This window comes from Thermobia domestica, chromosome 7 (assembly GCF_964235325.1).
Source record: "Thermobia domestica chromosome 7, izTheDome1.hap1.1, whole genome shotgun sequence".
Lineage (NCBI taxonomy): Eukaryota > Metazoa > Arthropoda > Insecta > Zygentoma > Lepismatidae > Thermobia > Thermobia domestica.
The window spans coordinates 268662196-268686170 of NC_137460.1; positions in this window are offsets into that span (position 1 = coordinate 268662196).

Below are 23975 nucleotides of genomic sequence, written 5' to 3' on the forward strand. Positions count from 1 at the left end.
TTTCTTCTAAGTTCCAAGAAATCATTCTTTACCCTACATACCTTACATGACAAATCTTATCTGCTGTCCGAATTCCAAGTTTCTAGTTTCAGCGGTTTGGCTTGTGCGAAAATTTATTCATTCAGAACTTCGTCCTTTATATAATAGTTTGTGTTATTTACTAAAGTATGAAAAAACGTTGAAACACGTGTATTCAAAATGTGAAATCCAAATACCTCCATCCTTAAGGGTTCGGAGAGATGGCGACTCCTTTCCTTTCTTCTAATTTCCAAGAAATCATTCTTTACCCTACATACCTTACATGACAAATCTTATCTACTGTCCGAATTCCAAGTTTCTAGTTTCAGCGGTTTGGCTTGTGCGACCAGTTATTCATTCAGAACATCGTCTTTTATATAATAGTTTGTGTTATTTACTAAAGTATGAAAAAACGTTGAAACACGTGTATTCAAAATGTGAAATCCAAATACCACATTTCAAGTCTCCATCCTGAAGGGTTCAGAGAAATGGCGACTCCTTTCCTTTCTTCTAATTTCCAAGAAATCCTTCTTTACCCTACATACCTTACATGACTAATCTTATCTACTGTCTGAATTCCAAGTTTCTAGTTTCAGCGGTTTGGCTTGTGCGACCAGTTATTCATTCAGGACTTCGTCTTTTATATAATAGTTTGTGTTATTTACTAAAGTATGAAAAAACGTTGAAACACGTGTATTCAAAATGTAAAATCCAAATACCGATTTTCAAGTCTCAATCCTTAAGGGTTCGGAGAGATGGCGACTCCTTTCCTTTTTTCTAATTTCCAAGAAATCCTTCTTTACCCTACATACCTTACATGACAAATCTTATCTACTGTCCGAATTCCAAGTTTCTAGTTTCAGCGGTTTGGCTTGTGCGACCAGTTATTCATTCAGGACTTCGTCTTTTTTATAATAGTTTGTGTTATTTACTAAAGTATGAAAAAACGTTGAAATACGTGTATTGAAAATGTGAAATCCAAATACCTCCATCCTTAAGGGATTAGGAGAGATGGTGACTTCTTTCCTTTCTTCTAATTTCCAAGAAATCCTTCTTTACCCTACATACCTTACATGACAAATCTTATCTATTGTCCCAATTCCAAGTTTCTACTTTCAGAGTTTTGGCTTGTGCGACCAGTTTTTCATTCAGGACTTCGTCTTCTATATAATAGTTTGTGTTATTTACTAAAGTATGAAAAAACGTTGAAACACGTGTATTCAAAATGTGAAATCCAAATACCTCCACCCTTAAGGGTTCGGAGAGATGGCGACTCCTTTCCTTTCTTCTAATTTCCAAAAATCCTTCTTTACCCTACATACCTTACATGACAAATCTTATCTACTGTCCCAATTCCAAGTTTCTAGTTTCAGCGGTTTAGCTTGTGCGACCTGTTATTCATTCAGGACATCGTCTTCTATATAGTAGTTTGTGTTATTTAATGAAGTATGAAAAAACGTTGAAACACGTGTATTCAAAATGTGAAATCCAAATACCTCCATCCTTAAGGGATTCGGAGAGATGGTGACTCCTTTCCTTTCTTCTAATTTCCAAGAAATCATTCTTTACCCTACATACCTTACATGACAAATCTTATCTACTGTCCCAATTCCAAGTTTCTAGTTTCAGCGGTATAGCTTGTGCGACCAGTTATTCATTTAGGACATCGTCTTCTATATAGTAGTTTGCGTTATTTAATAAAGTATGAAAAAACGTTGAAACACGTGTATTCAAAATGTGAAATCCAAATACCTCCATCCTTAAATAATTCGGAAAGATGGTGTCTCCTTTCCTTTCTTCTAATTTCCAAGAAATCCTTCTTTACCTTACATGACAAATCTTATCTACTGTCCGAATTCCAAGTTTCTAGTTTCAGCGGTTTGGCTTGTGCGACCAGTTATTCATTCAGGACTTCGTCTTTTATATAATAGTTTGTGTTATTTACTAAAGTATGAAAAAACGTTTAAACACGTGTATTCAAAATGTGAAATCCAAACACCAACTTTCAGGTTTCCATCTTCAAGGGTTCGGAGAAATGGCGACTCCTTTCTTTTCTTCTAATTTCCAAGAAATCCTTCTTTACCCTACATAACTTACATGACAAATCTTATCTACTGCCCCAATTCCAAGTTTCAAGTTTCAGCGGTTTAGCTTGTGTGACCAGTTATTCATTCAGGACATCGTGTTCTATATAGTAGTTTGTGTTATTTAATAAAGTATGAAAAAACGTTGAAACACGTGTATTCAAAATGTGAAATCCAAATACCTCCATCCTTAAGGGATTCGGAGAGATGGTGACTTTTTTCCTTTCTTCTAATTTCCAAGAAATCCTTCTTTACCCTACATACCTTACATGACAAATCTTATCTACTGTCCCAATTCCAAGTTTCTAGTTTCAGCGGTTTGGCTTGTGCGACCAGTTATTCATTCAGGACATCGTCTTCTATATAGTAGTTTGTGTTATTTAATAAAGTATGAAAAAACGTTGAAACACGTGTATTCAAAATGTGAAATCAAAATACCTCCATCCTTAAGGGATTCAGAGAGATGGTGACTCCATTCCTTTCTTCTAATTTCCAAGAAATCCTTCTTTACTCTACATACCTTACATGACAAATCTTATCTACTGTCCGAATTCCAAGTTTCTACTTTCAGAGTTTTGGCTTGAGCGACCAGTTATTCATTCAGGACTTTGTCTTCTATATAATAGTTTGTGTTATTTACTAAAGTATGAAAAACCGTAGAAACACGTGTATTCAAAATGTGAAATCCAAATACCCCCATTCTTAAGGGATTCGGAGAAATGGTTACTCCTTTCCTTTCTTCTAATTTCCAAGAAATCCTTCTTAACCCTACATACCTTACATGACAAATCTTATCTACTGTCCGAATTAAAAGTTTCTATTTTCAGAGTTTTGGCTTGTGCGACCAGTTATTCATTCAGGACTTTGTCTTCTATATAATAGTTTGTGTTATTTACTAAAGTATGAAAAAACGTTGAAACACGTGTATTCAAAATGTGAAATCCAAATACCTCCATTCTTAATGGATTCGGAGAGATGGTGACTCCTTTCCTTTCTTCTAATTTCCAAGAAATCCTTCTTTACCCTACATACCTTACATGACAAATCTTATATACTGTCCGAATTCCAAGTTTCTAGTTTCAGCGGTTTGGCTTGTGCGACCAGTTATTCATTCAGGACTTCGTCTTTTATATAATAGTTTGTGTTATTTACTAAAGTATGAAAAAACGTTGAAACACGTTTATTCAAAATTTGAAATCCAAATACATCCATCCTTAAGGGATTCGGAGAAATGGCGACTCCTTTCCTTTCTTCTAATTTCCAAGAAATCCTTCTTTACCCTACATACCTTACATGACAAATCTTATCTACTGTCCGGAACCAAGATTCTAGTTTCAGCTGTTTGGCTTGTGCGACCAGTTATTCATTCAGGGCTTCGTCTTCTATATAATAGTTTGTGTTGTTTACTTAAGTATGAAAAATCATTGAAACACGTGTATTCAAAATGTGAAATCGAAAATACCAAATTTCAAGTCTAAATCCTCAAGGGTTCGGAAAGATGGCGACTCCTTTCCTTTCTTCTAATTTCCAAGAAATCATTCTTTACCCTACATACCTTACATGACAAATCTTATCTACTGTCCGAATTCCAAGTTTCTAGTTTCAGCGGTTTGGCTTGTGCGACCAGTTATTCATTCAGAACTTCGTCTTTTATATAATAGTTTGTGTTATTTACTAAAGTATGAAAAAACGTTGAAACACGTGTATTCAAAATGTGAAATCCAAATACCTAATTTCAAGTCTCCATCCTGAAGGGTTCGGAGAGATGGCGACTCCTTTCCTTTCTTCTAATTTCCAAGAAATCATTCTTTACCCCACATACCTTACATGACAAATCTTATCTACTGTCCGAATTCCAAGTTTCTAGTTTCAGCGGTTTTGCTTGTGCGACCAGTTATTCATTCAGAACTTCGTCTTTTATATAATAGTTTGTTTTATTTACTAAAGTATGAAAAAACGTTGAAACACGTGTATTCAAAATGTGAAATCCAAATACCTCCATCCTTAAGGGTTCGGAGAGATGGCGTCTCCTTTCCTTTCTTCTAATTTCCAAGAAATCATTCTTTACCCCACATAACTTACATGACAAATCGTATCTACTGTCCGAATTCCAAGTTTCTAGTTTCAGCGGTTTGACTTGTGCGACCAGTTATTCATTCAGAACTTCGTCTTTTATATAATAGTTTGTGCTATTTACTAAAGTATGAAAAAACGTTGAAACACGTGTATTCAAAATGTGAAATCCAAATACCTCTATCCTTAAGGGTTCGGAAAGATGGCGACTCCTTTCCTTTCTTCTAATTTCCAAGAAATCATTCTTTACCCTACATACCTTACATGACAAATCTTATCTACTGTCCGAATTCCAAGTTTCTAGTTTCAGCGGTTTGGCTTGTGCGACCAGTTATTCATTCAGAACTTCGTCTTTTATATAATAGTTTGTGTTATTTACTAAAGTATGAAAAAACGTTGAAACACGTGTATTCAAAATGTGAAATCCAAATACCTCATCCTTAAGGGTTCGGAGAGATGGCGACTCCTTTCCTTTCTTCTAATTTAAAAGAAATCATTCTTTACCCTACATACCTTACATGACAAATCTCATCTACTGACCGAATTCCAAGTTTCTAGTTTCAGCGGTTTGGCTTGTGCGACCAGTTATTCATTCAGGACTTCGTCTTTTATATAATAGTTTGTGTTATTTACTAAAGTATGAAAAAACGTTGAAACACGTGTATTCAAAATGTGAAATCCAAATACCTCCATCCTTAAGGGTTCAGAGAGATGGCAACTCCTTTCCTTTCTTCTAATTTCCAAGAAATCATTCTTTACCCTAGATACCTTACATGACAAATCTTATCTACTGTCCGAATTCCAAGTTTCTAGTTTCAGCTGTTTGGCTTGTGCGACCAGTTATTCATTCAGGACTTCGTCTTTTATATAATAGTTTGTGTTATTTACTAAAGTGTGAAAAAACGTTGAAACACGTGTATTCAAAATGTGAAATCCAAATACCTCCATCCTTAAGGGCTCGGAGAGATGGCGACTCCTTTCCTTTCCTCTAATATCCAAGAAATAATTCTTTACCCTACATACCTTACATAACAAATCTTATCTACTGTCCGAATTCCAAGTTTGTAGTTTCAGCGGGTTGGCTTGTGCGACCAGCTATTCATTCAGAACTTCGTCTTTTATATAATAGTTTGTGTTATTTACTAAAGTATGAAAAAACGTTGAAACACGTGTACTCAAAATGTGAAATCCAAATACCTCCATCCTTAAGGGTTCGGAGAGATGGCGACTCCTTTCCTTTCTTCTAATTTCCAAGAAATCCTTCTTTACCCTACATACCTTACATGACAAATTTTATCTACTGTCCGACTTCCAAGTTTCTAGTTTCAGCGGTTTGGCTTGTGCGATCAGTTATTCATTCAGAACTTCGTCTTTTATATAATAGTTTGTGTTATTTACTAAAGTATGAAAAAACGTTGAAACACATGTATTCAAAATGTGAAATCCAAATACCAAACTTCAAGTCTCCATCCTTAAGGGTTCGGAGAGATGGCGACTCCTTTCCTTTCTTCTAATTTCCAAGAAATCCTTCTTTACCCTACGTACCATACATGACAAATCTTATCTACTGTCCGAATTCCAAGTTTCTAGTTTCAGCGGTTTGGCTTGTGCGGCCAGTTATTCATTCAGAACTTCGTCTTTTATATAATAGTTTGTGTTATTTACTAAAGTATGTAAAACGTTGAAACACGTGTATTCAAAATGTGAAATCAAAATACCAAATTTCAAGTCTCCATCCTTAAGGGTTCGGAGAGATGGCGACTCCTTTCCTTTCTTCTAATTTCCAAGAAATCATTCTTTACCCTACACACCTTACATGACAAATCTTATCTACTGTCCCAATTCCAAGTTTCAAGTTTTAGCGGTTTAGCTTGTGTGACCAGTTATTCATTCAGGACATCGTCTTCTATATAGTAGTTTGTGTTATTTACTAAACTATGAAAAAACGTTGAAACACGTGTATTCAAAATGTGAAATCCAAATACCACCACCCTTAAGGGTTCAGAGAGATGGCGACTCCTTTCTTTTCTTCTAATTTCCAAAAATCCTTCTTTACCCTACATAACTTACATGACAAATCTTATCTACTGTCCCAATTCCAAGTTTCAAGTTTCAGCGGTTTAGCTTGTGTGACCAGTTATTCATTCAGGACATCGTCTTCTATATAGTAGTTTGTGTTCTTTAATAAAGTATGAAAAAACGTTGAAACACGTGTATTCAAAATGTGAAATCCAAATACCTCCATCCTTAAGGGATTCGGAGAGATGGTGACTCCTTTCCTTTCTTCTAATTTCCAAGAAATCCTTCTTTACCCTACATACCTTACATGACAAATCTTATCTACTGTCCCAATTCCAAGTTTCTAGTTTCAGCGGTTTGGCTTGTGCGACAAGTTATTCATTCAGGACATCGTCTTCTATATAGTAGTTTGTGTTATTTAATAAAGTATGAAAAAACGTTGAAACACGTGTATTCAAAATGTGAAATCCAAATACCTCCATCCTTAAGGGATTCGGAGAGATGGTGACTCCATTCCTTTCTTCTAATTTCCAAGAAATCCTTCTTTACTCTACATACCTTACATGACAAATCTTATCTACTGTCCGAATTCCAAGTTTCTACTTTCAGAGTTTTGGCTTGAGCGACCAGTTATTCATTCAGGACTTTGTCTTCTATATAATAGTTTGTGTTATTTACTAAAGTATGAAAAAAACGTAGAAACACGTGTATTCAAAATGTGAAATCCAAATTCCTCCATTCTTAAGGGATTCGGAGAGATGGTTACTCCTTTCCTTTCTTCTAATTTCCAAGAAATCCTTCTTAACCCTACATACCTTACATGACAAATCTTATCTACTGTCCGAATTCCAAGTTTCTACTTTCAGAGTTTTGGCTTGTGCGACCAGTTATTCATTCAGGACTTTGTCTTCTATATAATAGTTTGTGTTATTTACTAAAGTATGAAAAAACGTAGAAACACGTGTATTCAAAATGTGAAATCCAAATACCTCCATTCTTAAGGGATTCGGAGAGATGGTGACTCCTTTCCTTTCTTCTAATTTCCAAGAAATCCTTCTTTACCCTACATACCTTACATGACAAATCTTATATACTGTCCGAATTCCAAGTTTCTAGTTTCAGCGGTTTGGCTTGTGCGACCAGTTATTCATTCAGGACTTCGTCTTTTATATAATAGTTTGTGTTATTTACTAAAGTATGAAAAAACGTTGAAACACGTTTATTCAAAATTTGAAATCCAAATACATCCATCCTTAAGGGATTCGGAGAAATGGCGACTCCTTTCCTTTCTTCTAATTTCCAAGAAATCCTTCTTTACCCTACATACCTTACATGACAAATCTTATCTACTGTCCGGAACCAAGTTTCTAGTTTCAGCTGTTTGGCTTGTGCGACCAGTTATTCATTCAGGGCTTCGTCTTCTATATAATAGTTTGTGTTGTTTACTTAAGTATGAAAAAACATTGAAACACGTGTATTCAAAATGTGAAATCCAAATACCAAATTTCAAGTCTAAATCCTCAAGGGTTCGGAAAGATGGCGACTCCTTTCCTTTCTTCTAATTTCCAAGAAATCATTCTTTACCCTACATACCTTACATGACAAATCTTATCTACTGTCCGAACTCCAAGTTTCTAGTTTCAGCGGTTTGGCTTGTGCGACCAGTTATTCATTCAGAACTTCGTCTTTTATATAATAGTTTGTGTTATTTACTAAAGTATGAAAAAACGTTGAAACACGTGTATTCAAAATGTGAAATCCAAATACCTAATTTCAAGTCTCCATCCTTAAGGGTTCGGACAGATGGCGACTCCTTTCCTTTATTCTAATTTCCAAGAAATCATTCTTTACCCCACATACCTTACATGACAAATCTTATCTACTGTCCAAATTCCAAGTTTCTAGTTTCAGCGGTTTTGCTTGTGCGACCAGTTATTCATTCAGAACTTCGTCTTTTATATAATAGTTTGTTTTATTTACTAAAGTATAAAAAAACGTTGAAACACGTGTATTCAAAATGTGAAATCCAAATACCTCCATCCTTAAGGGTTCGGAGAGATGGCGTCTCCTTTCCTTTCTTCTAATTTCCAAGAAATCATTCTTTACCCTACATAACTTACATGACAAATCGTATCTACTGTCCGAATTCCAAGTTTCTAGTTTCAGCGGTTTGGCTTGTGCGACCAGTTATTCATTCAGAACTTCGTCTTTTATATAATAGTTTGTGTTATGTACTAAAGTATGAAAAAACGTTGAAACACGTGTACTCAAAATGTGAAATCCAAATACCTCCATCCTTAAGGGTTCGGAGAGATGGCGACTCCTTTCCTTTCTTCTAATTTCCAAGAAATCATTCTTTACCCTACATACCTTGCATGACAAATTTTATCTACTGTCCGACTTCCAAGTTTCTAGTTTCAGCGGTTTGGCTTGTGCGACCAGTTATTCATTCAGAACTTCGTCTTTTATATAATAGTTTGTGTTATTTAATAAAGTATGAAAAAACGTTGAAAGACGTGTATTCAAAATGTGAAATCCAAATACCTCCATCCTTAAGGGTTCGGAGAGATGGCGACTCCTTTCCTTTCTTCTAATTTCCAAGAAATCATTCTTTACCCTACATACCTTACATGACAAATCTTATCTACTGTCCGAATTCCAAGTTTCTAGTCTCAGCGGTTTGGCTTGTGCGACCAGTTTTTCATTCAGGACTTCGTCTTTTATATAATAGTTTGCGTTATTTACTAAAGTATGAAAAACCGTTGAAACACGTGTATTCAAAATGTGAAATCCTAATACCTCCATCCTTAAGGGATTCAGAGAGATGGCGACTCCTTTCCTTTCTTCTAATTTCCAAGAAATCATTCTTTACCCTACATACCTTACATGACAAATCTTATCTACTGTCCGATTTCCAAGTTTCTAGTTTCAGCGGTTTGGCTTGTGCGACCAGTTATTCAATCAGAACTTCGTCTTTTATATAATAGTTTGTGTTATTTACTAAAGTATGAAAAAAAGTTGAAACACGTGTATTCAAAATGTGAAATCCAAATACCAAATTTCAAGTCTCCATCCTTAAGTGTTCGGAGAGATGGCGACTCCTTTCATTTCTTCTAATTTCCAAGAAATCATTCTTTACCATACATACCTTACATGACAAATCTTATCTACTGTCCGAATCCCAAGTTTCTAGTTCCAGCGGTTTGGCTTGTGCGACCAGTTATTCATTCAGAACTTCGTCTTTTATATAATAGTTTGTGTTATTTACTAAAGTATGAAAAAACGTTGAAACACGTGTATTCAAAATGTAAAATCCAAATACCGATTTTCAAGTCTCAATCCTTAAGGGTTCGGAGAGATGGCGACTCCTTTCCTTTTTTCTAATTTCCAAGAAATCATTCTTTACCCTACATACCTTACATGACAAATCTTATCTACTGTCCGAATTCCAAGTTTCTAGTCTCAGCGGTTTGGCTTGTGCGACCAGTTTTTCATTTAGGACTTCGTCTTTTATATAATAGTTTGTGTTATTTACTAAAGTATGAAAAACCGTTGAAACACGTGTATTCAAAATGTGAAATCCAAATACCTCCATCCTTAAGGGATTCAGAGAGATGGCGACTCCTTTCCTTTCTTCTAATTTCCAAGAAATCCTTCTTTACCCTACATACCTTACATGACAAATCTTATCTACTGTCCGGAACCAAGTTTCTAGTTTCAGCTGTTTGGTTTGTGCGACCAGTTATTCATTCAGGGCTTCGTCTTCTATATAATAGTTTGTGTTGTTTACTTAAGTATGAAAAAACATTGAAACACGTGTATTCAAAATGTGAAATCCAAATACCAAATTTCAAGTCTAAATCCTCAAGGGTTCGGAAAGATGGCGACTCCTTTCCTTTCTTTTAATTTCCAAGAAATCATTCTTTACCCTACATACCTTGCATGACAAATCTTTTCTACTGTCCGAATTCCAAGTTTCTAGTTTCAGCGGTTTGGCTTGTGCGACCAGTTATTCATTCAGAACTTCGTCTTTTATATAATAGTTTGTGTTATTTACTAAAGTATGAAAAAACGTTGAAACACGTGTATTCAAAATGTGAAATCCAAATACCTAATTTCAAGTCTCCATCCTTAAGGGTTCGGAGAGATGGCGACTCCTTTCCTTTCTTCTAATTTCCAAGAAATCATTCTTTACCCCACATACCTTACATGACAAATCTTATCTACTGTCCGAATTCCAAGTTTCTAGTTTCAGCGGTTTTGCTTGTGCGACCAGTTATTCATTCAGAACTTCGTCTTTTATATAATAGTTTGTGTTATTTAATAAAGTATGAAAAAACGTTGAAAGACGTGTATTCAAAATGTGAAATCCAAATACTTCCATCCTTAAGGGTTCGGAGAGATGGCGACTCTTTTCCTTTCTTCTAATTTCCAAGAAATCATTCTTTACACTACATACCTTATATGACAAATCTTATCTACTGTCCGAATTCCAAGTTTCTAGTCTCAGCGGTTTGGCTTGTGCGACCAGTTTTTCATTCAGGACTTCGTCTTTTATATAATAGTTTGCGTTATTTACTAAAGTATGAAAAACCGTTGAAACACGTGTATTCAAAATGTGAAATCCAAATACCTCCATCCTTAAGGAATTCAGAGAGATGGCGACTCCTTTCCTTTCTTCTAATTTCCACGAAATCATTCTTTACCCTACATACCTTACATGACAAATCTTATCTACTGTCCGATTTCCAAGTTTCTAGTTTCAGCGGTTTGGCTTGTGCGACCAGTTATTCATTCAGAACTTCGTCTTTTATATAATAGTTTGTGTTATTTACTAAAGTATGAAAAAAAGTTGAAACACGTGTATTCAAAATGTGAAATCCAAATACCAAATTTCAAGTCTCCATCCTTAAGTGTTCGGAGAGATGGCGACTCCTTTCATTTCTTCTAATTTCCAAGAAATCATTCTTTACCATACATACCTTACATGACAAATCTTATCTACTGTCCGAATCCCAAGTTTCTAGTTCCAGCGGTTTGGCTTGTGCGACCAGTTATTCATTCAGAACTTCGTCTTTTATATAATAGTTTGTGTTATTTACTAAAGTATGAAAAAACGTTGAAACACGTGTATTCAAAATGTAAAATCCAAATACCGATTTTCAAGTCTCAATCCTTAAGGGTTCGGAGAGATGGCGACTCCTTTCCTTTTTTCTAATTTCCAAGAAATCATTCTTTACCCTACATACCTTACATGACAAATCTTATCTACTGTCCGAATTCCAAGTTTCTAGTCTCAGCGGTTTGGCTTGTGCGACCAGTTTTTCATTCAGGACTTCGTCTTTTATATAATAGTTTGTGTTATTTACTAAGGTATGAAAAACCGTTGAAACACGTGTATTCGAAATGTGAAATCCACATACCTCCATCCTTAAGGGATTCAGAGAGATGGCGACTCCTTTCCTTTCTTCTAATTTCCAAGAAATCCTTCTTTACCCTACATACCTTACATGACAAATCTTATCTACTGTCCGGAACCAAGTTTCTAGTTTCAGCTGTTTGGCTTGTGCGACCAGTTATTCATTCAGGGCTTCGTCTTCTATATAATAGTTTGTGTTGTTTACTTAAGTATGAAAACACATTGAAACACGTGTATTCAAAATGTGAAATCCAAATACCAAATTTCAAGTCTAAATCCTCAAGGGTTCGGGAAGATGGCGACTCCTTTCCTTTCTTTTAATTTCCAAGTAATCATTCTTTACCCTACATACCTTACATGACAAATCTTTTCTACTGTCCGAATTCCAAGTTTCTAGTTTCAGCGGTTTGGCTTGTGCGACCAGTTATTCATTCAGAACTTCGTCTTTTATATAATAGTTTGTGTTATTTACTAAAGTATGAAAAAACGTTGAAACACGTGTATTCAAAATGTGAAATCCAAATACCTAATTTCAAGTCTCCATCCTTAAGGGTTCGGAGAGATGGCGACTCCTTTCCTTTCTTCTAATTTCCAAGAAATCATTCTTTACCCCACATACCTTACATGACAAATCTTATCTACTGTCCGAATTCCAAGTTTCTAGTTTCAGCGGTTTTGCTTGTGCGACCAGTTATTCATTCAGAACTTCGTCTTTTATATAATAGTTTGTTTTATTTACTAAAGTATAAAAAAACGTTGAAACACGTGTATTCAAAATGTGAAATCCAAATACCTCCATCCTTAAGGGTTCGGAGAGATGGCGTCTCCTTTCCTTTCTTCTAATTTCCAAGAAATCATTCTTTACCCTACATAACTTACATGACAAATCGTATCTACTGTCCGAATTCCAAGTTTCTAGTTTCAGCGGTTTGGTTTGTGCGACCAGTTATTCATTCAGAACTTCGTCTTTTATATAATAGTTTGTGTTATTTACTAAAGTATGAAAAAACGTTGAAACACGTGTATTCAAAATGTGAAACCCAAATACCTCCATCCTTAAGGGTTCGGAGAGATGGCGACTCCTTTCTTTTCTTCTAATTTAAAGGAAATCATTCTTTACCCTACATACCTTACATGACAAATCTTATCTACTGTCCGAATTCCAAGTTTCTAGTTTCAGCGGTTTGGCTTGTAGGACCAGTTATTCATTCAGGACTTCGTCTTTTATATAATAGTTTGTGTTATTTACTAAAGTATGAAAAAACGTTGAAACACGTGTATTCAAAATGTGAAATCCAAATACCTCCATCCTTAAGGGTTCGGAGAGATGGCAACTCCTTTCCTTTCTTCTAATTTCCAAGAAATCATTCTTTACCCTACATACCTTACATGACAAATCTTATCTACTGTCCGAATTCCAAGTTTCTAGTTTCAGCGGTTTGGCTTGTGCGACCAGTTATTCATTCAGGACTTCGTCTTTTATATAATAGTTTGTGTTATTTACTAAAGTATGAAAAAACGTTGAACAGGTGTATTCAAAATGTGAAATCCAAATACCTCCATCCTGAAGGGTTCGGAGAGATGGCGACTCCTTTCCTTTCTTCTAATTTCCAAGAAATCCTTCTTTACCCTACATACCTTACATGACAAATCTTATCAACTGTCCGAATTCCAAGTTTCTACTTTCAGAGTTTTGGCTTGTGCGAACAGTTATTCATTCAGGACTTCGTCTTTTATATAATAGTTTGTGTTATTTACTAAAGTATGAAAAAACGTTGAACAGGTGTATTCAAAAGGTGAAATCCAAATACCTCCATCCTGAAGGGTTCGGAGAGATGGCGACTCCTTTCCTTTCTTCTAATTTCCAAGAAATCCTTCTTTACCCTACATACCTTACATGACAAATCTTATCAACTGTCCGAATTCCAAGTTTCTACTTTCAGAGTTTTGGCTTGTGCGACCAGTTATTCATTCAGGACTTCGTCTTTTATATAACAGTTTGTGGTATTTACTAAAGTATAAAAAAACGTTGAACACGTGTATTCAAAATGTGAAATCCAAATACCACATTTCAAGTCTCCATCCTGAAGGGTTCGGAGAGATGGCGACTCCTTTCCTTTCTTTTAATTTCCAAGAAATCCTTCTTTACTCTACATACCTTACATGACAAATCTTATCTACTGTCCGAATTCCAAGTTTCTAGTTTCAGCGGTTTGGCTTGTGCGACCAGTTATTCATTCAGGACTTCGTCTTTTATATAATAGTTAGTGTTATTTACTAAAGTATGAAAAAACGTTGAACACGTGTATTCAAAATGTGAAATCCAAATACCTCCATCCTTAAGGGTTCAGAGAGATGGCGACTCCTTTCCTTTCTTCTAATTTCCAAGAAATCCTTCTTTACCCTACATACCTTACATGACAAATCTTATCTACTGTCCGAATTCCAAGTTTCTACTTTCAGAGTTTTGGCTTGTGCGACCAGTTATTCATTCAGAACTTCGTCTTTTATATAATAGTTTGTGTTATTTACTAAAGTATGAAAAAACGTGAAACACGTGTATTCAAAATGTGAAATCCAAATACCACATTTCAAGTCTCCATCCTTAAGGGTTCGGAGAGATGGCGACTCCTTTCCTTTCTTCTAATTTCCAAGAAATCCTTCTTTACCCTACATACCTTACATAACAAATCTTATCTACTGTCCGAATTCCAAGTTTCTACTTTCAGAGTTTTGGCTTGTGCTACCAGTTATTCATTCAGGACTTCGTCTTTTATATAACAGTTTGTGTTATTTACTAAAGAATGAAAAAACGTTGAAACACGTGCATTCAAAATGTGAAATCCAAATACCAAATTTCAAGTCTCCATCCTTAAGTGTTCGGAGAGATGGCGACTCCTTTCCTTTCTTCTAATTTCCAAGAAATCCTTCTTTACCCTACATACCTTACATGACAAATCTTATCTACTGTCCGAATTCCAAGTTTCTAGTTTCAGCGGTTTTGCTTGTGCGACCAGTTATTCATTCAGAACTTCGTCTTTTATATAATAGTTTGTTTTATTTACTAAAGTATAAAAAAACGTTGAAACACGTGTATTCAAAATGTGAAATCCAAATACCTCCATCCTTAAGGGTTCGGAGAGATGGCGTCTCCTTTCCTTTCTTCTAATTTCCAAGAAATCATTTTTTACCCTACATAACTTACATGACAAATCGTATCTACTGTCCGAATTCCAAGTTTCTAGTTTCAGCGGTTTGGCTTGTGCGACCAGTTATTCATTCAGAACTTCGTCTTTTATATAATAGTTTGTGCTATTTACTAAAGTATGAAAAACCGTTGAAACACGTGTATTCAAAATGTGAAATCCAAATACCTCTATCCTTAAGGGTTCGGAAAGATGGCGACTCCTTTCCTTTTTTCTAATTTCCAAGAAATCATTCTTTACCCTACATACCTTACATGACAAATCTTATCTACTCTCCGAATTCCAAGTTTCTAGTTTCAGCGGTTTGGTTTGTGCGACCAGTTATTCATTCAGAACGTCGTCTTTTATATAATAGTTTGTGTTATTTACTAAAGTATGAAAAAACGTTGAAACACGTGTATTCAAAATGTGAAATCCAAATACCTCCATCCTTAAGGGTTCGGAGAGATGGCGACTCCTTTCCTTTCTTCTAATTTAAAAGAAATCATTCTTTACCCTACATACCTTACATGACAAATCTTATCTACTGTCCGAATTCCAAGTTTCTAGTCTCAGCGGTTTGGCTTGTGCGACCAGTTTTTCATTCAGGACTTCGTCTTTTATATAATAGTTTGTGTTATTTACTAAGGTATGAAAAACCGTTGAAACACGTGTATTCAAAATGTGAAATCCACATACCTCCATCCTTAAGGGATTCAGAGAGATGGCGACTCCTTTCCTTTCTTCTAATTTCCAAGAAATCCTTCTTTACCCTACATACCTTACATGACAAATCTTATCTACTGTCCGGAACCAAGTTTCTAGTTTCAGCTGTTTGGCTTGTGCGACCAGTTATTCATTCAGGGCTTCGTCTTCTATATAATAGTTTGTGTTGTTTACTTAAGTATGAAAACACATTGAAACACGTGTATTCAAAATGTGAAATCCAAATACCAAATTTCAAGTCTAAATCCTCAAGGGTTCGGGAAGATGGCGACTCCTTTCCTTTCTTTTAATTTCCAAGTAATCATTCTTTACCGTACATACCTTACATGACAAATCTTTTCTACTGTCCGAATTCCAAGTTTCTAGTTTCAGCGGTTTGGCTTGTGCGACCAGTTATTCATTCAGAACTTCGTCTTTTATATAATAGTTTGTGTTATTTACTAAAGTATGAAAAAACGTTGAAACACGTGTATTCAAAATGTGAAATCCAAATACCTAATTTCAAGTCTCCATCCTTAAGGGTTCGGAGAGATGGCGACTCCTTTCCTTTCTTCTAATTTCCAAGAAATCATTCTTTACCCCACATTCCTTACATGACAAATCTTATCTACTGTCCGAATTCCAAGTTTCTAGTTTCAGCGGTTTTGCTTGTGCGACCAGTTATTCATTCAGAACTTCGTCTTTTATATAATAGTTTGTTTTATTTACTAAAGTATAAAAAAACGTTGAAACACGTGTATTCAAAATGTGAAATCCAAATACCTCCATCCTTAAGGGTTCGGAGAGATGGCGTCTCCTTTCCTTTCTTCTAATTTCTAAGAAATCATTCTTTACCCTACATAACTTACATGACAAATCGTATCTACTGTCCGAATTCCAAGTTTCTAGTTTCAGCGGTTTGGTTTGTGCGACCAGTTATTCATTCAGAACTTCGTCTTTTATATAATAGTTTGTGTTATTTACTAAAGTATGAAAAAACGTTGAAACACGTGTATTCAAAATGTGAAACCCAAATACCTCCATCCTTAAGGGTTCGGAGAGATGGCGACTCCTTTCTTTTCTTCTAATTTAAAGGAAATCATTCTTTACCCTACATACCTTACATGACAAATCTTATCTACTGTCCGAATTCCAAGTTTCTAGTTTCAGCGGTTTGGCTTGTAGGACCAGTTATTCATTCAGGACTTCGTCTTTTATATAATAGTTTGTGTTATTTACTAAAGTATGAAAAAACGTTGAAACACGTGTATTCAAAATGTGAAATCCAAATACCTCCATCCTTAAGGGTTCGGAGAGATGGCAACTCCTTTCCTTTCTTCTAATTTCCAAGAAATCATTCTTTACCCTACATACCTTACATGACAAATCTTATCTACTGTCCGAATTCCAAGTTTCTAGTTTCAGCTGTTTGGCTTGTGCGACCAGTTATTCATTCAGGACTTCGTCTTTTATATAATAGTTTGTGTTATTTACTAAAGTATGAAAAAACGTTGAACAGGTGTATTCAAAATGTGAAATCCAAATACCTCCATCCTGAAGGGTTCGGAGAGATGGCGACTCCTTTCCTTTCTTCTAATTTCCAAGAAATCCTTCTTTACCCTACATACCTTACATGACAAATCTTATCAACTGTCCGAATTCCAAGTTTCTACTTTCAGAGTTTTGGCTTGTGCGAACAGTTATTCATTCAGGACTTCGTCTTTTATATAATAGTTTGTGTTATTTACTAAAGTATGAAAAAACGTTGAACAGGTGTATTCAAAAGGTGAAATCCAAATACCTCCATCCTGAAGGGTTCGGAGAGATGGCGACTCCTTTCCTTTCTTCTAATTTCCAAGAAATCCTTCTTTACCCTACATACCTTACATGACAAATCTTATCAACTGTCCGAATTCCAAGTTTCTACTTTCAGAGTTTTGGCTTGTGCGACCAGTTATTCATTCAGGACTTCGTCTTTTATATAACAGTTTGTGGTATTTACTAAAGTATAAAAAAACGTTGAACACGTGTATTCAAAATGTGAAATCCAAATACCACATTTCAAGTCTCCATCCTGAAGGGTTCGGAGAGATGGCGACTCCTTTCCTTTCTTTTAATTTCCAAGAAATCCTTCTTTACTCTACATACCTTACATGACAAATCTTATCTACTGTCCGAATTCCAAGTTTCTAGTTTCAGCGGTTTGGCTTGTGCGACCAGTTATTCATTCAGGACTTCGTCTTTTATATAATAGTTAGTGTTATTTACTAAAGTATGAAAAAACGTTGAACACGTGTATTCAAAATGTGAAATCCAAATACCTCCATCCTTAAGGGTTCAGAGAGATGGCGACTCCTTTCCTTTCTTCTAATTTCCAAGAAATCCTTCTTTACCCTACATACCTTACATGACAAATCTTATCTACTGTCCGAATTCCAAGTTTCTACTTTCAGAGTTTTGGCTTGTGCGACCAGTTATTCATTCAGAACTTCGTCTTTTATATAATAGTTTGTGTTATTTACTAAAGTATGAAAAAACGTGAAACACGTGTATTCAAAATGTGAAATCCAAATACCACATTTCAAGTCTCCATCCTTAAGGGTTCGGAGAGATGGCGACTCCTTTCCTTTCTTCTAATTTCCAAGAAATCCTTCTTTACCCTACATACCTTACATGACAAATCTTATCTACTGTCCGAATTCCAAGTTTCTAGTTTCAGCGGTTTTGCTTGTGCGACCAGTTATTCATTCAGAACTTCGTCTTTTATATAATAGTTTGTTTTATTTACTAAAGTATAAAAAAACGTTGAAACACGTGTATTCAAAATGTGAAATCCAAATACCTCCATCCTTAAGGGTTCGGAGAGATGGCGTCTCCTTTCCTTTCTTCTAATTTCCAAGAAATCATTTTTTACCCTACATAACTTACATGACAAATCGTATCTACTGTCCGAATTCCAAGTTTCTAGTTTCAGCGGTTTGGCTTGTGCGACCAGTTATTCATTCAGAACTTCGTCTTTTATATAATAGTTTGTGCTATTTACTAAAGTATGAAAAACCGTTGAAACACGTGTATTCAAAATGTGAAATCCAAATACCTCTATCCTTAAGGGTTCGGAAAGATGGCGACTCCTTTCCTTTCTTCTAATTTCCAAGAAATCATTCTTTACCCTACATACCTTACATGACAAATCTTATCTACTGTCCGAATTCCAAGTTTCTAGTTTCAGCGGTTTGGTTTGTGCGACCAGTTATTCATTCAGAACGTCGTCTTTTATATAATAGTTTGTGTTATTTACTAAAGTATGAAAAAACGTTGAAACACGTGTATTCAAAATGTGAAATCCAAATACCTCCATCCTTAAGGGTTCGGAGAGATGGCGACTCCTTTCCTTTCTTCTAATTTAAAAGAAATCATTCTTTACCCTACATACCTTACATGACAAATCTTATCTACTGTCCGAATTCCAAGTTTCTAGTTTCAGCGGTTTGGCTTGTGCGACCAGTTATTCATTCAGGACTTCGTCTTTTATATAATAGTTTGTGTTATTTACTAAAGTATGAAAAAACGTTGAAACACGTGAGTAGGTGGGGGACACCTGACACCCGGTAGCTGAAAAATCGCCTTTTTTTCCATGGTCTCCTGAGAGCAAGGACTCAATTTTCCACTGTCTCACGATACGCTATGACCCACGCCCCGTCCACCCATGGTCTTTTACTACCTCCATGTTAGGGGTGAATTTGTTCCCTTTTATGAGCACTTTTAAGGGGGTGTACTCGTTCCCTTTTATGAGCACATTTAGGGGGGTGTACTCGTTCCCTTTTATGATCACTTTTCCACCCCCTACGAACACAGAGATAACATGTAACACATAACAAAGGTGTACTCGTTTTCAACCCCTACGAACACATAGAAGAGCACATAAGAGTACGTAACATAGCAGATAATACATAAGACTACATACTTTTTCCACCCCTTATTTTACCATAGCAGAGAATACATGGAGATTACAAACATAGCACAGATTACATAGTAGACAATCAGTTATGGTGTACTCGTTCAACCCCTATTTATACAATAAAAGCGTATGGCATATTTTTCAACCCCTATTTTAACATAGCAGGAGTGTACTCGTTATTTGAACATAGCAGATATTACATAAGATTCATTCCCTGTACCAGTTCAACCCCTTGCAGAGGTAAAAAAAAAGAGTATGGCATATTTTCCAATCCCTATTTTAACATAGCAGATAATAAGGGAGTAGGGCTCAGATCTAACACATTGAAGACTTGTTCTAGCAGAGACAAACATTTTGATTTCGAAAAAGTTGAAAGTTGCACGATGTTTGTCAAACTCGGGTAGATGATACATTTGATGATCCTAAATCGAATGCCGTTAAAATTTTATTTCTATCTCTCACCGTTTTCCAGATATAACGATTCGAATTTTTCAAAATTTCGACCCATCTGGTTTCTGAGTTTTTGAAACTCTGTATATGTGCACTCCACTGGAAAGACCGGTCAAAAATATGGCTCTATCTCTTACTGCTTTCGAGATATGACGGTCTAGAGGCAAAAAATTTCGATTTTCGAAAAAGTTGAAAGTTGTGCGATGTTTGTTTACCAAACTTGGGTAGATTATACATTTGATGATCCTAAATCGAATGCCGTTAAAATTTTATTTCTATCTCTCACCGTTCTCGAGATATGACGATCCGAAGTTTTTTTTGGCAACTTGGCCCACCCTTGTCGTACAAGTTTGAAACATGGTTCAATGGGTTCTTCATGTGTAAAATCGGCAAGGGGATTTATAAAGGGGAGATTTTTTCGATTATTTTTTTGATATTTTTGACCGTTTTCGAGATATGGGCCATTTTATGATTTTTGGACACCAAGTTTTTTCGGGGCCACCGTGGCCCCCCACACTTGTCGTACAAGATTGAAACATGGTTCCATGGGTTCCTCATGTCTAAAAACGACAAGGGGTGAGGTACGGGGGGATTTTTTCGATTATTTTTTCGATATTTTTGACCGTTTTCGAGATATGGGCCATTTTATGAATTTTGGCTACCCAAAATGGACTTAGAAAATATTAACCATGAAAGACGAGAAACAGCACTTCAATGTGTTATGGCTGCTCTATCTCTTACAGTTTTCAAGAGAAGTTTTTTCGGGGCCACCGTGGCCCCCCACACTTGTCGTACAAGATTGAAACATGGTTCCATGGGTTCCTCATGTCTAAAAACGACAAGGGGTGAGGTACGGGGGGATTTTTTCGATTATTTTTTCGATATTTTTGACCGTTTTCGTGATATGGGCCATTTTATGAATTTTGGCTACCCAAAATGGACGTAGAAAATATTTAGCACATATCTTAGTCGTTTTTGTTCGGAGCCAATAGTAAATAGTTTTATTCTAGCCAATGAGATACTTGACTTGTAGATTTTGCTCCAATGAAAAAGAGTTTTATTTTAGCCAATCAGAGGAAAGCAGAACACTATATAAGGGGTGAGGTTCGAAGCAATTCTCACTCAGTTATTCGTCGGCGTGCAAGAAGATAACATCGTGTGCAGTGTGTGAAAACAGTGAAGTGAATTTTAAGTGTGAATTAAGGGTAAGTATTTTTTGAACTTTGTCAAAATTTTCGGTGCGGATTTTTAAGTGTTCCTCATAACCCCACCCATGATAGATTATTTTTTGAAATATACGTTGTGTTGAGTACGTTCGTGAAAACCCGGTGTCACAGCGGCCAAAAATAAGCCGAATATAGATTTTTTTAAAAATAAGCTAGATTTGAACTTTGTCAAAATTTTCGATGCGGATTTTAAGTGTTCCTCATAACCTCACCCCGGACCGATTATTTTTTGAAATATACGTTGTGTTGAGTACGTTCGTGAAAACCCGGTGTCACAGCGGCCAAAAATAAGCCGAATATAGATTTTTTTAAGAATAAGCTAGTTTTGAACTTTGTCAAAATTTTCGATGCGGATTTTAAGTGTTCCTCATAACCTCACCCCGGACCGATTATTTTTTGAAATATACGTTGTGTTGAGTACGTTCGTGAAAACCCGGTGTCACAGCGGCCAAAAATAAGCCGAATATAGATTTTTTTAAGAATAAGCTAGTTTTGAACTTTGTCAAAATTTTCGATGCGGATTTTAAGTGTTCCTCATAACCTCACCCCGGACCGATTATTTTTTGAAATATACGTTGTGTTGAGTACGTTCGTGAAAACCCGGTGTCACAGCGGCCAAAAATAAGCCGAATATAGATTTTTTAAGAATAAGCTAGTTTTGAACTTTGTCAAAATTTTCGATGCGGATTTTAAGTGTTCCTCATAACCTCACCCCGGACCGATTATTTTTTGAAATATACGTTGTGTTGAGTACGTTCGTGAAAACCACGCGTCACAGCGGCCAAAAATAAGCCGAATATAGATTTTTTAAAAATAAGCTAGTTTTGAACTTTGTCAAAATTTTCGGTGCGGATTTTAAGTGTTCCTCATAACCTCACCCCGGACCGATTATTTTTTGAAATATACGTTGTGTTGAGTACGTTCGTGAAAACCCGGTGTCACAGCGGCCAAAAATAAGCCGAATATAGATTTTTTTAAAAATAAGCTAGTTTTGAACTTTGTCAAAATTTTCGATGCGGATTTTAAGTGTTCCTCATAACCTCACCCCGGACCGATTATTTTTTGAAATATACGTTGTGTTGAGTACGTTCGTGAAAACCCGGTGTCACAACGGCCAAAAATAAGCCGAATATAGATTTTTTGGATGATTTTGCAATGTAAGAAATGTAATAATTTGCTTTTTCTCTATTTTCAGGTTTAGAAAATATCACTAACCCGTTAGGAAGAATACGTTATTGGAAAAAACACTTCTTGGTGTACTATAGTGGGAACAGCCCCAATTACAGTAAAAGCATCAAACAGCGGAAATACGTGAGATATAGGTTTTCGTAAATAATTGCTAGTTGATAGAATACTATTTTCAGGTTTAGAAAATATCACTAAAACGTTATTGGAAAAAACACTTCTTGGTGTTCTATAGTGGGAACAGCCCCAATTACAGTAAAAGCATCAAACAGCGGAAATAATTGTTAGTTGATAGAATAAAGCAATAAAAAATGGAAAGTTCTAGTAAAATTACAATCATTAACAAAATAACTAGAAAGTACAAAAAATTCCGAATGAATGGTACAATGATAACTGCACAACTTGCGAGAACCCCTGAAGGGGAAAACCCAATTACCTGGTTGCGAAGTGGAATTGCTCAACTATTGAATATGTTGATGGAGGATGTAGATTCCCACCATCAGGTAGGGCTGACATTATGGAATCAGAATAATCCAGATAGATCGTTTTGGTTTTCATTTCGAGAAGCAGCGAATGTCGGTGAAGACTTCGTCTGGGAGGCTCTGAATCGAGTCATTCAGTCAAATGCAAAATTTATGGAACAAGATCGTTTTGTTATTGATTTTCATCATGTGGCTTTACCTATAGGCGAAGGGAGGAAAAGTCAAAATTTTTCCTCTGATGAAGAATATATGAAAAAATGCAATGGTATAGTCGTTATTAAAAATAAAGATAGTAGTTGCCTTGCTCACGCCCTTGTAGTTGCTAAAGGGCTCATTGATAACAAAGGGAATAAAAATGCGTCTCAACCCTATTATAATCAAAAAAAGAACTTTATGACTTTAGAAGCTAAATTATTGTGTAAGAGTTCTGGCGTTAATTTGATGCATGGTGGTGGCATACCTGAATTAAAACTAATTCAATCATATTTAACTGATTATACGATTACAGTGTACGACGATTTGACGGGGGAGAAAACATTTTTCGAGGGCATCGGTGGTGAGAAGAAAATTAATTTACTCCTGATAAATAATCATTACAATGTTATTACCAATTTATGTGCTGCATTTAGCTGTGGGTACTTTTGCGAAACATGCCATAAGAGATATAATATGAAAGAAAAGCATATAGGGCACTGTAAGGCATTATGCAATAAATGTAGAAAAAATCCTCCATGTAAGAAGACAGATGAAGTATTAAATTGTAATAATTGTAACAGATGTTTTTACGGTAACGAATGTATGGCGTATCATATAAAATCAGGTTTGTGCTCACAGTTAAAAGTATGTAAAATATGTCTTAAAGCGTATGTTATCAAGAAAAATAGAAATCCTCACCAGTGTGGGGAAACATTCTGTATAAACTGTGACAATATGATGCCCCACCGTCATTTATGTTACATGCAATCACGAAAATATTCAAACGTAGGGAAATGGATGATGATATTATATGACATTGAGTGTAGGCAAGATGAAATATTCCGTGAACATGTGCCTAATTTGGTAATCACACAGCAAGTATGTTATCATTGTCTTGAGAATAGCGAGGGTAATTCATGTACTATTTGCAACAGAAAGGAAAACATTTTTTATGGTGAAGAGTGTGTTACTGATT